Genomic DNA, 17,147 nt, shown 5'->3' with positions numbered 1-17,147 from the left:
TAAAAGCAATAATTCATGTGATATTTGGAGGGAAGTAAATGGAAAGCCAGTATATAATGAGAATAAAATAGGCCTGGAATGTGGGATCCAAGACCAGCAATGGGTAGATAATTTTAGTAAGATCTACAAAGTAGATGCTCGGACAATTGATGAGACACCAGCCCTGAGGGAAAACCAGAGAAATGTAGGAGGAGAGCTAGGTCAAGCCTTTTTTCTCTATTGGTGATGTGCTAAAAGCAATTCAAACTGCAAAAAAATCGGTGTTCCACATGGAGTGATGGAATCCCAGATGAATTTTACCAGGACTATGATGAAATATGGGGTCTCATTTTAACAATACTGTTCAATGAAATTATGAGTGCAACAATGGTACCGATGGAATGGCAAAGAGCAATAATTGTACCGATATATAAAAAGGGTTGTAGGAATATCCCACAGTCCTATTTGCCTATATCCCTCCTGAATACACGCTTTAAGATGGGTAATATCAAAGGACATTCTGTCACCAATCCAGCCAGGCTTTAGGCCCAAACTGGGGACAATGGAACAATGCTTGAACCTATACCTAATAGTGGCCAACTCCGTACATATTAAACAGGAACCCATATACGTGGCATTCATGCACCTGGGTAGCACATTAAAGTGAATAGGAATAAACTGTGGGAAATGCTCAGGTCCTGTGACTGTCCGGTAGCTATATCGGATGTTTTAGAAGCCCTTCATAAAGTCAACAAGGCGTGTACTCGCCTGGGCAGCGAAAGCCATTGCACAGCCTGGTTCCCAATTAAATCTGGGGTTAGGTAGGGGTGTTTTGGCACCTGTGCTATTCTCTCTCAGGGACGTCATTTGGGGGTGCCCAGCGGTCGCATTTGCGACCCCTGAGGTCTCCCTTGTTACCCCTGAGGCCTCCCTTGCTACCCCTAGAAAAAAAAAGATTTTTTTCCAAACTTTTCTTTTAATGTAACTCCTGGGCTGTGGTCAGTGTCATGTGGCTCTTTAGTTTTGGAGTCGTTGACTTTCTTGTTCAGGCCGCTTTAAAAAAAACAGGGTTCCACAAGTGTATCACTTTGAGCAGTGATGCTAAACGTGAAAGAATCGGAATAACACATAATTTGGCTTTCTGGAATGCTATACAATAATTGCTAGACCCATGAAGGTTTATTTCAGGCACACTTCAGGAGGTGAGTCACTGATTTAGTCTGTAAAACACCTTGACTCAGCCTTTCACCGCTCTGAGGTCGATAAATGAGTACCAACTCAGGTTGGGTGATATTATATGTATATTTGATATAGTGCTAATTTAGCATAAGTGCTAAATAACATATTATCATTTGGCCTTGGACATCTGCTTGCATTCACAGTAAGTTGGTAATATGGTCCCATACACACTGATATTAACGATACATATGGTGATCTATTCTTGTATGAAATGTATATAACATTATAGTGCTATCGCAACCATAATTTTCGTAGTGTACTTAGGAACAATAAGTGATGTCCCTTCCTGTTTTGTCAAGGGGTGAACGGTCGTGTTAGATCGCTTCCTGTGATGTCACTTTGAGGTGGAGGGGGGGTTTCAAATGACATCACTTCCTGTGATATCATCAGAGGTCAAAAGTCATGTGATGTCACTTCCGCTACCCCTGGAATTTTGCTGAAATGATGTCCCTGTTCTCTCTGTGCATCAACAAATTACTGGAATTCTTACTAGATTACAATACTAATGCACCACTAATAGGTAACATGTCACTTCCTGCATTAATGTATGCAGATAATACTGTCCTCATTGCATGGACACTGAGAGCGCTACACACCCTTGTAAATAGATTTGAAAGCTTTATTAATAACTTAGACCTCCAAGGTAATACCACCAAATCCGCTGTAATGGTGTGCCTTGGTAAGAAAAGGACCCGCACCTTTCCTAAAATATGGGGCAATGGTTTGTTCATACCAAGGGTGTCGCATTTTGATTATCTCGGGTCTTTTTCAATGAAAAGTTTACCGGGCAGGCTCATGTACAAAAACAAGCCCTTATGATGAGACAATTGGTTGGTGGATTCATGAAGAACCATAAGCAACAACCACTTGGTGTAGTGGAAAAGTATATAATTCCTGCATCATAGAGGCAGTTAAATAATGTGCTGCAGGGTATGGAGATCTTGGCATGTTACAAAAATAGGAAAATAGGTTTGTAAAATCACTATTGGGTTTACCAGTACCAGTACCAAACTATGCATGTCACAAAGAGATTGGTTGGACTTTCCTAGAGGACCAACTGGTTGTAGATTCTGGATACATATATGGTGTAACCCAAAGGTGGGATTTACGCAAAACCTGCTGAAGCACCTAATGGGTAAAAAGGGTGTCAACAATATTGGTTGGATAGAAAACATAAAGTACATGCTGGGAGAGTGGTTGCTAGTAATATACTCAGCGAACCTGCTCTAGAAAAGAGCAGATGTCACTTAGTGATAAAGAGCCTAAATGAGTGGCTACAGGATAAGAGGCAGAGAGGGACAAACTAATGAAACTGTTAAATTGAGAACTAATGAGATTATCATCAAATAATGTGAAGCATTATCTCATATGGACGAATTGTAAATTTGAAAGAGCACCAATAACAAGAGCAAATTTTGGCTGCCTGGACTTGGCCGCGCTCCGTAGCCGGAGATCCGGATGAGAATTTGAAGCTAAATCTCTTACATGTGATGCTGGGCTAGAGGACCTAGCTCACTTTCAATTTGTTTGTCCAGCTTACCGTGATCAGAGGAAAAAGTAGCTATCACTACTATTTATAGGTTGAGGTTTCTCCGAACATATGCCAGCATTGTATTATTTGTTGAACACAACCATGCCCCCATAGCCTGGAATCTGTCGTTATACGTAAGGATTGCTTGCCGAATATGAGAAAGGGGGATAAAAACGAGGACAGAAGTAATGACAGAACCAGTTGAACTGATTTTAAATTTCTTGTATGGAAGAAAGGGCAGAGTATTACTTTCATCAAGTCTTAACCCATTGTTTATTTTCAGACCAATTGTAGGTGAAGTTATTTTGAACTTGCACCTATATTTATATAACCTGTGAGATATTTTAAGTTTTATTGTAATGCTTTGTGATTTGAAATTTAGAATTAATTGTAACTTTGTGTCTTATCGCTGTATATGCTGAATGTGCTGTATCTTTTATGGATTCTTGTTAATCCGAAATGAAGAATTTACCTACCTAGTCCTGTTCCATATGCAACAGACCTTATCCACTCATGACAGATGGTGAGGCTGGTGCCCCTGTTATCGAGGGCATGAGCATTGAACTTAAGAGTACAATTCATACTTTTATGGTGGTCTTAGATTGGATGGGAGTTTGGGAGTTTGAGCAGAAAGGGCTTTAAGTGGATCAGGGTTTGCCAAGGAAGATTCCTGTTATCCTCAACAAACTCTACTGAGCTGTGGCTCCCTCAGTTCCCACAAGTGGCCCCTGATATGATGATTGTATTCCTGAAGATGTAAGCACTGTGGGGACCCTAGGCAAGAAATACATGAGGAGAAGCAGCCATGAAGCCAAAGGATATCTCCCCAAAAATGGGTATATGTGACTCATGGTTTGTCATCCTTTCACTAGTAGTTATAATAAATTCAATAAGCAGAAGCACCCTACAGTATGTGTTCAGAAGGATTATATGATTGAATCGCTGTCACAGATTTGTCATATTTATAAACAATTGCTGTTTTCTCTTAAGTTTCCCAAGTACTCTTTAATTTTATGCAAAGCACCAAGTAGTTTACATTGGTGCCATTTGGTCTCCTCCCCTTTGCTGCGGCTGATCGCTTGGGTGATTTCATTGCAAGCTGAAGATGCCAGGGATAAGTTACACCCTTGAGGTCTGTTTTTGTCCATCAAAAGTACTTTTAAAGTGCCACTGCCATCAGTTTGAGAAGTCTGGTGCTTATCTAGGGAGCATGTACATACTGTGAGCTATTCCTTTCAAGAGGCGAATAGCTACAGATGATCACAGGACATGCAGACAGAAGTGGAGCTGATACCCTAAACAATCACTTAAGAGATATTAAAACCAGTGGGCCTGGGCCATTTATTTCAGAATGAAGGTGATTTACTCACTGATTGAATTGCTTTTATGCACAGTCAGAAACTGATTTATTTACATACATCAGTTAATTTGGAAATTGAGTCAGAGTTGTATTTATAGTATGCAGACGAGCTGCAAACAAGATCACATGAGACAATGATATGTGTCCCAAAGTACGCTTGCAGGGCCACACGCTTTATTGTTTGGTCAGGGCAGGTGGCCCTTGCATAAGCCATCTTATCCTTCTTGAGGCCACACCCAGCACAATATGGCCACGTCTCCTTCCCAGAGACCCCATTAGATGTTGTGTCCTGTTTAAAACAATGCAAGCAGAACAGCACACATTGTTTAATCCATGATTGCAGAGATAGTAATGCTGTTTAGTGACTACCAAATCAATGGAAAGGCAACAAAAAAAACCAAACAAGCCCATATCCCGAATCACAGCTCCCTGTGACCGAAGACTGGGCAATTAATGCAATAGGTGTGCAGATTTTATTGATAATTACATATCTATCACAATCCCCTCATTGGTCGGGGTCACAGTTTAGAGTGCCATATCTTCCTCCATCAGAACAATCTTGGAGAGTTTTGGAAAGTCTTTGTGGCTGCGGTAACAAAAGGAAAACATAGGGATATTTCAAGTAACAAAATTGTATATCATATGATATTTAAAGTCTATCTGGCATGTGGGTCACTCTCAGTCATTTGTAAAACCAGTGCATGAAAGGCACTGTATTTGGTACATAGCATGTTGTTTGACAGGCCTCCCAGATGCCTCAGGGGCAATGGCTCTGTTAGAATACATATGACGGGAGGCATGGGTTCACCATTTGGCTTCACAGATGTAGGGAAAAAGTATCTAGGTGTGAGGTTATGAGTGATGTTGCCCAAGACTCATCAGCAGGATGAAAGGGTGGAGGATTTCTAATCCTGTGGTTTCCATGAATTCTAGCACCCATAGTGAATTGCTGTCAGCTTTACTAGTGAAACTGAGCCTTTGCCAAATATGCAGTTATGCTAATAAAACGGATCCTATGACAAGTAGAACAGGAGAAATGAATGGATCATTTGGCAGATCTCATGTTTAATCGCTATCTTTTTGCACATCCTAAATGCTCAGAATAGTTTGCTCCTTCCTATGTAGAGGGATTTGTCCAGCATTTCTTTCACAAAAAGCTAATAAAAATATCTTCAAAAAATATTCAGTGTAGTTCCCGATACCATTCATGGAGAGTAACTAATATGTGCCTCCAGTGATTGACACACAGTTAGATTTTTTCAATATATGGAAAAGACGTTTCTAAGATTATTGACAAGGCTTGTGCTATTTGATAGGATAGGTTTATTATCTCCACGGCGCCCTTGCTAAAATATTGGACATGGCAGTAGCACCCAGAGCAAATGATGAACCGTTTTAACATTAATTATTTAGAGGTTGAGCCCAAAGGGCCAAATGCATTGTTAGTGATGCAAATCCATCAATTATACAAGGAAATTAAAAGTACATTGAGATTGGTGGGGTCGGGCCAGGTCATGATCTCTGAATACCTCTATAGATAATGTTGTTAGAAGTCAGAAAGAAAACGAACATAGTAACGTTTCTGCAGTGGTGATTTTTTTTAATTGGAGCAGTATACATCTTTTTCTGAAATATACAAGAGTGAGATATCATAACAGGGAAGCACAAACCAAACAAGGGAAGATCGGGGTTGTCCTCCATTGAGAACATTTTAAAAATAATAGTTTCAAATGTTGTGTTTTACAGCACACTTTCTGTATGCAATTTCAACGGCTGTGTATGGTACAAATTCAATAGACGCAAGTAACCATGTTCATGTGTGCTGTGCCTATACATGTCCATGTAGGCTACACCGATATATGCCATTATTACCATATTGGAACTACTTCTTTTGGCTTTGCCAGTAAAAAGTGCCATGCAGCAAAAGAAGATCAATTCTCTGGGTCATTCAATCAGCGACCAAGAAATCCAGATGGATGCTGCTAAAATCCAATCTATCAGGAAATGGCAAAGTCCATGCAAAGACCACTCATATCACAGGTGATTTTCTTCTAACTTTGTTTTTAAATGGCTGACTTCCTGGCCTAAGGCGTACCTCTCCTGACTGTGAGTGCACCTCTGCTCAGCCAGGTCGTCCCTCTGTTTTTTAAAGGCACCAGCTTTCTGGCGCTCCTCATCAAACTCTGTTTGGGATTCTAGGTCTTTGATAATTAATGTATTATTTTCCCCTTTTAAGGATTCTAGGTGGTTTTCTAAGGTGACTATCTGTTCTGCGCATGCTCTGTTAAAGGTTAATTGCTGCGCCAGTTTTTGTTGACTCTGTTTTAATGAGTCAAGCCTTTCCTGAAACTCTTTTTGCAGTGTCTGTACCTGTGTATCTTGCTCTGCATTCTTTTGCAGTAACATAGCCAGATCTTCTTGGAGTTTGGTGGCATACTGCCTAGCCTCTGTTTCTTTATTAAGATTCTTTATTATCTTGGAGCCTTTGCTTTGGTCTGTGTACTTTTCCTGTATGACTCCTATGTGAAGGTACAGGTAGGCCGCTATTTTGGCAATTTTGCATTGTTCCTCTTTTAATTTAGGGGCCATATACAATTTGCTAAGTACTTGATGTAATGGCCCCTTGTCCTGCCAGATATCAAGACTGATTTCAGTGATTTGCTGTTTTATTCCCTGCAGCCATACCTATTCGTCCTGTTCTAGCCATTCATCGCTGACAAATAATTTCTGCACTAGGTGTTCCCTTGCAATATTGATTTCCACTGGAGTCACCATTCTGGAAATATTAATTTCCTTCTGGCATATTTCAGGGTTACTTTACTTTTGCAAACAGGCGCAACTCCTCTGAGTATTTCTTTTGAGGGGTGCTTATACAGTGTAGCACAGTATGGCAACCCAACAAGGTGTATGTACCCCGTCGGCTAGCACACTGTGTTAGACTATAATGAGTGGTATGTTGAATTCAGGATCCAGCGATGAGCCCCCAAGCTCTAGGTGATGTCAATCAGACACACACCCAAGTCAAGCCCGGCATGTAGTGCACAATTGGAACCCTTATTTATTTTTGTCTATAAGTTCAATATTCTGAACGATATACCACTCATATGACACCCTTCTCCTGGAACCGCCCCCCTGGTCATACTGAACCAGGAATCAGGCTAGTTTGCAAAGGTAAATATTTATGTATGTATTTAAAATGTAATCACAATATATTTTAATAGGTAACAACAATCGCCAATGGGGTGACAGAACACTGAATAATATCTTTAACACACTGGTACTCAAGGAATAAGTATAAAATATATGTGGCACAGAAGATAATACTTTTCTGTTGGTTTGGTATAGATGGCAGTATGGTTAGTGGTTCCCTCTGCAACACCCCTAAACCCCCCCAATAGGCAATGTAAAGAGATGCGAGGAGAGAGCAGGTATTCAGGAATTGCACAAATCAAACAGAATATCAGTCCCCCTTCCCCCTTCAAACACAAGCGAAAAACGGAATTGACTTTTCAGCTGTCAGCATGGCTTTGAAATTATCTTTAGAATTGACTGGGCAAAAACACCAAATGTTTTCACAAATACTTACATTGTTAAAAATTCTTATGGGAGCTGCTTTGAAAAGTTGCACACAAGCACACGCAATGATTTAGTCAGCAGAAAACAATTGAAATCTTAAAGTCCAAGTCGGAAACTAATTAAAGCTATTTCCCACGTGTAAAATTTCTCAGAATTGTAATTCGCGGCAAACTTTTCCTTGCGCGATATTTGTGATAATGGGAGAATCGTTGCAATGCTACAGATTTTAGGTACAAGTAGGAGTTGACATTTCGTTTCTATCACAAAAACTGAGAGAGTTATAGAGGTTTTAGTAAAGGTTGTTTTTGTTACTTGGGCGCGAGAAAGGAAAACAGAAATGCACTTTGAAAATGAAAGATGGGTTTGCTTACATTATATTATGGCTATGAATAAGAGAATGTCACACGTGAATTTCCATAGTAACATGGCCAGCATAACCCTTCACGTGTGCTACTCTAGTTTCCGTTCTGGGATTTACTTTTTTTACTCAAAATCACTATTGACTTATGATTTTATGAAACAAATGAGAAAAATCAGCGCAGAAAAGGTACTGACAATACTATGATTCTGAATTTGCAGATAGGATGAATTGAGATTGGGATAAGACTATGCAGAGATATTAGGAACACTTTTCTTCCTATTAATACTTACAAAATAAGTTATTAAATTGGACCGTCAGTTCTGGTCAAGGATTGGATCTGGTTTAGGAAGAACAGCACCTCAGGCACGGGATTGGATCAGCTAGGCCGGTCACCGGTTTTGCACAGGATCTGTCCTTCTTGTTTGTGGATATCTCAATCAGCTGGATAGCAAGTTCCTCAGGCAAGCCTAGTGGTGGCAAGCCAGAGAATTTCAGGATACAGGTTCAGAAGGCCTTCTCACACCACACGGCGCTTCACTGGGTGGAGAGAATAAATTGGAGAATTTTGGCCTTGCTGAAATCAATAGTTCTCTATTGCTGGCAAGAGGTTTGGCATCTGGATATGGAAGGATGTTAAAGCTGGATGTAGAATGCTGGATCAGAGTGCTTTGCCGGAATCAGGAAAGTGAGTGGATCTGTGAGTCCCTTTGACATCACAAAGTGGGTGTATGGGCCAGCTTAACTAAGCCTGCCCCTGTGAGCTGGGATTGGATCAATACTTCATCTCCGCCTTGAATTTGAAAGATTGGATCAATGCCGGATGATGTCACATTTTAGGGTTTGCTTTACAGTCCTCAGAGACCTCACTTTAGCTACTGGTCTCAAAATTGGATTTTATACTGAATACATATTTCTACATTGGTCACCTTTATACAATTCACACACAAAGATGCCATATTTTATGTAGCATCTGTTGCTCAAAATCCTGTAGCAGTGGGATCTTGTTTCAACTTTCTACAGAATTTCTGTCCTTTTTGCTATGAAGACAATTTCCAAACTTTATGCAACTTTCCACAAATGTGTGTGTTTAACATAGGGATGTGTGTGTACATTTTCACAATTCTAACATTAATACATTTCGCTTAAAGCCACATATATTGCAATTCCTGTCCAGAACATGTTACACGGTTTTGCCGCCTCTTCCAAAGTGCAGCGAAAATTAGGTTCACAACTCTGTTCTTGGCATATTTTTCACCCTTTTGGATGACAAGTTATGATTCTTTTAAGAATTGTTCTTTGTTCATGTTTAGCAACAGATGACCCGCCCCTTTTTGTCTCCCTGCAGTCCAGGGGCATCCCCCTCCTTGTTTGTTCCTTCCGAGAGCCATTTACGACCACCTTCACACCTCCAGTTTCCTGGGCTGAAGCTCAGTCATTGTTCCTTCTCTTTCTATAGACAAGAGTCTGGGCTAACCTGCCATTAACACCTCCCCGTGAGTTTCAGCTGGGGGGATGTCCCTCCTCCTGGGGTAACCTGCTTTTCCAATTCTTGCAGCTCAGCCAGGCTAATTAACTTCTTAAACCCACCAAAAACCAAATGTGTTGCATCAAACATAAATACATTACTTTCTTAGCCATAAAATCCGTGGGATAAAATGCAACTCAGATCTATATTCTTTTTAGCAAAAAAATCCTCTTTATGTTTGCTAATCCAGCAGACTTTTTAGTTTTAGATCCCTTTAAAGTTTCATCAGTAACTCATCTGACAGCTGTCATTCAGGTAGCCCTGGGTACTGCACCCAGATTTTGACAAAGGCTGTCAGTGTACAGATAATCCAGTTTGTCTGATGAATGTTTTGCTCTTCACATTAGGACTTTGTATGTTCGCAATGCTTCATTAGATTACATTAATTTTAGCACCAGGCAAGATTTTGAATGTTGAGAAGTGTTGTGTTATAGGCATTTTGGAGTTTTTAGCAACAAAGCAAATGTCATTTGTGGGCACATTTTGGGGTTTCACTTGCAAAGTGCTGCTTCTCTGTCTGCACTTTGTTTGCTGGTCATGGAGCCCACTGGCACATTTTCTGCAGGGAGTGCTCTATTCCACCACACATTCACCATGGATGGCTGGTTGGGCCTCCATCTTTTTGTTGTGTTGTGGCACACGGTTTCTGTAGGTTTTTGGTGCGCACAAGGGTTTTTCCACCATTGTTACAGTTTCTTTCATCATAACTGGCAGGGTAATGCCACATGGCATAGCGGAGTGGGTCAATACATCCCACAGTACCTTACGACTTTCTGAGACCCAGTGCTAAGAGCAACATATATGAGAATCAGACTTAACATCCTCCAGACTAGAGGCTATCTAGCTGCGACAGAACAACTAGAATCTGCAGAGGCAACCTGCTGCTTCTGTAAAACCAATGAACGTGAAACAATCTATCAATTGACAATGATATGTCCAGAATTAAACGAAAAGAGACAGATGTTCGTAGCTTTTTTTAATTTCTCATCAATTGAAATGGATACAGAAACGAGATGGGCACAAATCATGAGTGGTCAAGAAAAGAAACTCATTTTTACAATAGTGCAATTTTTACGAAATATATTAGAGCTTACGCACTGAACTGAACATAATTTAATCATCTCTAACCAAAACTGATTTGAAGTATTAGTGTAAGAATAACCAATAAATGAAAAGTTTGTAACAAACTATATCATTTTAAATAAAAAAAATTAAAAAAATGATTCGAATGGGTCGAAAACGGATGTCCGTGGATGTCGACCGTACACTATGTAGAAAGGTCATTGTCCCGTACTGGTGTGAATGGAGTTCTTATATGCGAGTTCTGCTAACCAAAGTATGTCCTTCCAGGTATCCTCGGTTTGTTGCAGCATACACCTTATGTAATGCTCGAGGGTCTGGTTAGTCAGTTCGGTCTGGCCGTTGGTTTGGGGGTGATGGCTTGTAGATAACCGGAGGTCGATTTTGGCAATTTTACAACACCTTTTCCAGAATGCAGAGACAAACTGAGTTCTTCAGTCTGATATAAATATTGATGGGAACCCGCGTAGCCAGACAATCTGTTCCAAAAACACTGTAGCTAGAGTAGAAGCAGTTGCAAGACCTTTCATGGGAATAAAGTGGGCCATTATGGAAAACAGATCTACGATGACTAAGATGGTATTGTATCCGTTACAGGAGGGAAGGTCTGTAATAAAATCCATTGATAGCGTATGCCAAGGTGGTAGGGGGTACTTCTAAAGGACGTAGCAGACCTGCAGGACTTTGTTTTTGGGACTTGTGTAGTGCACATGTGCCACAGGTTGCGATGAACTGGACAATGTCCGTTCGCCAAGTTGGCCACCAGTAATTTTTCTTTATTTTAGCTAGGGGTTTAACTATTCTCAGCTGCCCTTTTACTAATGAATCGTGATAGTTTTCGATAATTTGATTCTGTAATTTCTTACCCGGGATGTACAATCGTCCTTGATAGTATGGTAGGTTGTCTACGATCGTATACCGGTCTCCCTTACCTAGCCATTCCTTTTGCGCTGGTGGACTTATCAAGTTTTGCAGGTCAGATTTTAAGTTGTCTAGAGTGGTGGTTTTCGCAATCATGCCTTGGATTCGACCTTCCAGGATGATGGCCATGGGGTCTGGTGTAGTGAATGCATCTTCTCTCTCACTCATGCGAGACAGGGCATCCGCTTTTCCATTCCGTACTCCGGTTCTATAGGTGATGATGAAGTCTTATTCCGCAAAGAAGAAAGCCCAGCGGAGTTGCCGTGATGATTGCGCTTTAACGGTCTTCAGATATTGTAGATGGCGATGATCTGTGACGACGGTGACTGTATGTCTAGCTCCAAGAAGATAATGTCTCCAGGCTTTGAACGCTGCCACGGGATACAACTGACCTGTTTCAGGGTCTCGTTGTGACAGGATTGCTCCCATTGCTATGTTGGAAACATCAGTTCCAACCACGTATAGCAGTTCTGATCGAGGATGCCGTAGAATTGGTGCTGTGATAAATACTTGTTTTAGCTCCTGGAAGGCTTTCTCTGCCTCTGCGGACCAATTAAATTGTTTATATTTCCATAGTAAAGAGGTGATTGGGTGGACAATCTGGGAGAACCCTGGAATGGACCGGCGATAATAGTTGGCGAACCTGAGTATACTCTGTACTCCCGTTATGGATGTCGGTGAGGGCCAGTTAAGGATAGCATCTACCTTGCGCATGTCCATGTGTATGCCCTGTGGTGTGAGAATAAAGCAGAGGAATTCTCTTCCTCTGTCACATGAAAGAAGCATTTCTCCAATGTGGCATATAGCCGGTGTTGCTGCAGTTTCTCCAAAACTGCCCGGACATGGTTGACGTTGTCCCCCTTGTTGGTCGAATAGATAAGAATGTCATCAATATAGACAAGAGCGCAGACGTCCAACAGTTCGCGGAGCACGTCATTCGTGAAAAATTGGAACGCCACAGGGGCATTACATAGTCCAAAGGGCATAACCTGATATTCATAAAGGCCATATTTCGTGCAAAAGGCCATCTTCCACTCGTCTCCTTTTTTGACTCTTACTAGATGGTAGGCCCCTCGTAAGTCTAATTTTGTATATATCTGAGTGTTTTTGACTTGATCCAAGAGCTCGGTGATAAGCGGTAACGGGTAACGTTTTTTTACCGTGATCTGGTTAAGTGCTCTGTAGTCAGTGCAAGTTCTCAGGTCTCCCCCCTTTTTAGGCATAAAAAAGAGGGGCGAGGATGCAGGGGACTTGGACTGACGAATGAATCCATTTGCCAGACACTGATCGAGGTAGGTTTTTAGATGCTGGTTTTCCTGTTCTGTTAGGGCGTAAATCCGGCCGCAGGGAACTTGAGCTCCAGGTACCAGATCAATTTGGCAGTCTTAAGGTCTGTGCGGAGGTAGAGTGTCTGCTTGCTCTTTTTGAAAGACATCTTGGTAATCCAGGTATTCAGGCGGTAGTGATCTGGTGAGGCCCAGTATGGTTTCTTTCTTGGCGAACCTGGGTTGGTAATACCTTTTAATGAGAATCCCTTGCTATAACATGTGTCGGCACAGTCTTGGGGAAAGGTCAGAACTTGTTTACGCCAGTCAATCCTGGGATTGTGTGTCTCCAGCCAGGGCATTCCCAATATCATCTGGAACTGAGGAGCACTGATGAGATTGAAGGTGATGTCCTATTGGTGACCGCCCTGACACAGAAGCGTGACATTCTCGGTGTAATGCTTCACTGGGCCGGATGATAGCTGAGATCCATCAACTGCTGTGACGTTGTCTGAAACCTGCTTCTGTCAGAGAGGAAGGCCTATCCGGGTAGCCAGATCTTGGTCCATGTAATTTCCCACAGCCCCAGTGACAATGTATGCCTCCAAGGCATGTATTTTCAATGGTTGCTTGTGGTTTACCAGGAGCACAGGGATGACTATATGTGAGGTCTGTATGGTTTCCTTTTCACTGCTCAACAAGTGGACCCCTACGCTTCCCGGGCGTTGGAGTTTCCCAAGTCCTGTTCTTCTTCTTCACCTTTGTCAGTTGCTCCAGTTGCTTTCTTGGGTGGTTTCACCGGGAATTCTCGGAGATAGTGGCCTGCCTTACCACAGTACAAACAAAGCTGCTGCTGTCTCCTTTTCTCCCTTTCTGCCTTGGTGAGTGGGCTCCGCAAGCCTCCTATTTGCATTGGCTCAGACTGATTGTGGGATTTGGTTTGATTCTCATGGGGTCGCACATTGACCGACCACCCCTTGGCCTTGGCCAGATCCATCTTCCGATCCTGTAATCTGTGATCGAGCTGCACTGTCAGGTCAATGTATTCAGAACATCTTTCCGGGGGATTTAATGCTTGGGCTAATACGTCCTCAAGTTCCCTTTGCAAGCCTCGGTAAAAGAGCCTAGTTCTTTTCTCGTCAGGCCAGTTTGTGCTATCAGACGATTGAAGGAAGCGATATATGTTAGTAGGTCTTGGTTACCCTGCCGTAGTGATAACAGTTCATTGTCCAGAGCCCGTCCTTGAGTATGCTGTGCAAATAGTTTCTCCATTTCACGCTGGAAACCTCAGAAGTCTCGAAGCAAAGAATCATCCTGGTTTACCAAGGGTATTGACCTGTCCGCTGCACTACCTCCCAAATATGAGAGTACAAATGCCACTCTCGCTTGATCGTTGGGGAATGCCCCAGGTCTGCATATGAAATGTAGACGACATTGATTCATAAAGATGCCGTACTTATTCGGATCGCCTGTAAAGCATTCTGGCGGGGCCAGGGGAATCCCCCCTGGAAGAACCACCTGTACTGGCATGGGCTGAGGAGGCACACCAGGAGGGGCATACCTCAGCAGTGGGACCTGACCTGCCTGGAGCATTTGCCTTGCTATTTCATCTGTCCGCTCCCGGTTCACAATTAGATCCCTCCTTAGGGCATTGGTTTCCTGTCTTGATGCATGAACTTCAGCCCTGTAACTCTCCCAGTAGTCAGGCCAACTGGTCAGTTTCAGAAGTTTCCATAACGCCTCGTCAGAGATTCAAAGAGGCTTCACGTTCTGTTATGCTCACCTGGTTTCTGCGGAGGCGTTGGGGAACGGTTGCAGCCTTCCCAGGGATGAGCTCGCTCGGGTCCGACTTCACCCTCTGTGCTTATGTTGTGACTGTTAGTAATCATTGATGCTGCTCGGAACTGCTCCTGCGTGGAGAATAGGGGGCGTGAGTATTCCAGCTTGTGTGCCTGATCCCCTTCCAAATCCCTTCTCCCAAACTGTGGTACCCATGTGATGCGCTGTTCTTGGAAAGCTCACCTGTTGATTAGTTTTGGCGAGCACTCTGTCCTGCTGCTTCAGGCAGGGGCGCTTGTATGATCTGGATCGCGTTCCTTCACTGGTACCTTGCACGTGGTAGTCCAGTCCTGCTGCGACTAAGCCACTATACTTCAGGTAAGTGTTCCTGTTTGCCTTTGTCTTTCCTCGTCTGTTTTTGTTGTAATGTAAAGTTTGCTGTCTTGTATTGTTGTCCGTTCCCACTTTTGACATTTGCTTTTTTGTTTTCTTCCCTTGCAGGTGAGGTTGCCAGCCCGGCAGAAGCTGTGGAGCTTGTGGCGGCAGCCGGAGGGAACGAGGAACAAAGCTGCAGTGGTACAGTAGCTGGTAAATTGTTAACTAGGGGGTGCGTGGGGTTCAAATGCGGCATGGCCCTAGGACGGATGTTCTAACCTTGTATTTCTTCTTCTTCACAGGGTCCATGTTCGTGGATGCAGAGCGCGGTGCTGCGGCATCGGGATCAAGATCACTGGATGTCAGGAGATGAGTCTGCAGATGAAGCGATGAAGCGCTGGTTTCCTGGAGGTATGTATGCAGGAGAACGCCTGGTTTCAAAGGTAAGTAAACTGGTCCAAGCGGCGGTGAGCGTCACGTTGCACGCGAGTGCACAGTAACGCAAAGCACCGGCCTTAAGGATGGAGCAGCTTATATAGCTGAGCTTCTGAAGCCACGCCCATCAGGCTCTGCCTGCCTGCCACACCCTGCCACACCCGATGAGTCAGCACATGAAGACCAGGCCTAGGGAGCCACACCCGTTGAGTCAGCACATGAGGATGTTCTCTGGAATAAAGGCTTTCAGCTCCTGGAAAGGTCTTGTAAAATAAAAGTACTCCTGCACTGAAATGAATTAAAAGCACTCCTGCACTGAAATAAAGTGTTCCTGCTCACATCTCTATATGAGCCTGGCGCCAAAGGTGCCAGCACTGAGTCCAGCCAGGGTGCCTGTGTTTATGTGTCCCAAAGGGACATAGGTGAGTCAAGTGACCCATTGCCCCATCACTAGATGGTGTGGTTTTTGTGTTCTGGGGCCTGTGGCCATGACAGGTATGTCTTGGAGACATTACCCACAGTGGTATGGTCAGGCACTTCATTGTCTTCAGCACCCCGGTGGGCCAATGTGGGCTGTGTGCTTGCCTTGGGCACTTGCTGGATTACAGAGGTGATGCACCAATGGCATTGAATGGCATCCTGGTTGCGGGGTTAAGGTGACAACACACCATGCCAACGGCATTCAGAAGCCATGGCAATGACTAATACTTGGGTTGCTCTGTGCTCACTATAAAAGGCATAAGCGGTATTTCCTCATGCATCTTAACGCTCCTTGTTTGCTCTTGTTTGTCTAATTCCTTGACCAGTGCACCTACACTTCATTTTTCCTTCCAGGTTCCTGCCCTAACCTTTTTATCTTGGGGAACCTCTTTCCCTTCTCAGCCTTTGCTTTAACCTTTGGGGTGACACTTCCTTGCTCCAGAACCTTGCTACTCTTTATCCCAGTACTTGCCTTTATTAGTTTCTGGGACATCATTCTGCTTATCTTACTATTTTTCTCTTGTAACTTAAGGGTTGGCTACCTTTGGACAGCTCCTTCTGTTATTCCATCCCCCTCCCAGCCAGGTGTCACTCACTGCCTTTACGCCACGTTAATAGTGGGAGATGAGCCTATGGGGTGGGGGAACCAGTCCCTAACCTTGCCCGGGTTTTCCAACTCCTCCGGATGGAAAGGGGCTAGATCCTCTACCTGCACTGATCCCAAAACAACCTGGACGTTTGGTGAGCCAGTACCACCGAGAAAAGTGAACAAATACCAAACTCCCATAGTCAAGCTGTCAAAAAACAACAGCTTGTTACCCAATGCTTGACAAGGGTGCAGTGAGCTAAAACGTGGTTGTAGACCCTCCAAAGAAATGTCATAGAACAGGTCATTTGAACTATGTTCATCCTCAGTGGAGGGGCTCCCACACTTTTGTTTAACAGGTCAGGGAAGTATATAGGGAATTTGGAGGAGAGAAATGTGTACTTGTATTAGTGGAGATTGAGGCAAAGATGATGGAATCATCAGAATGAGAAGTAGCAGTGGAAATATTAGATGTGGAGAGTTGAGTGGGGATTAGAGTATTATCAAGGAAGTTACCATTTGAATGGGTAGACAGAGAGGTGACATATGAGAGCATTTGGTTCAGGAGAAGTGAACTAAAGTCAGTGAATAGAGGGGAGATTAAAGTCACAGATAGCAATGAGGTGATGATGTGGAGGAAGAGAGACAATGGCAG

Source organism: Ambystoma mexicanum, chromosome 4q (assembly GCF_040938575.1).
Source record: "Ambystoma mexicanum isolate Mex_15411 chromosome 4q, UKY_AmexF1_1, whole genome shotgun sequence".
NCBI lineage: Eukaryota > Metazoa > Chordata > Amphibia > Caudata > Ambystomatidae > Ambystoma > Ambystoma mexicanum.
This window is presented reverse-complemented; position numbering follows the sequence as displayed.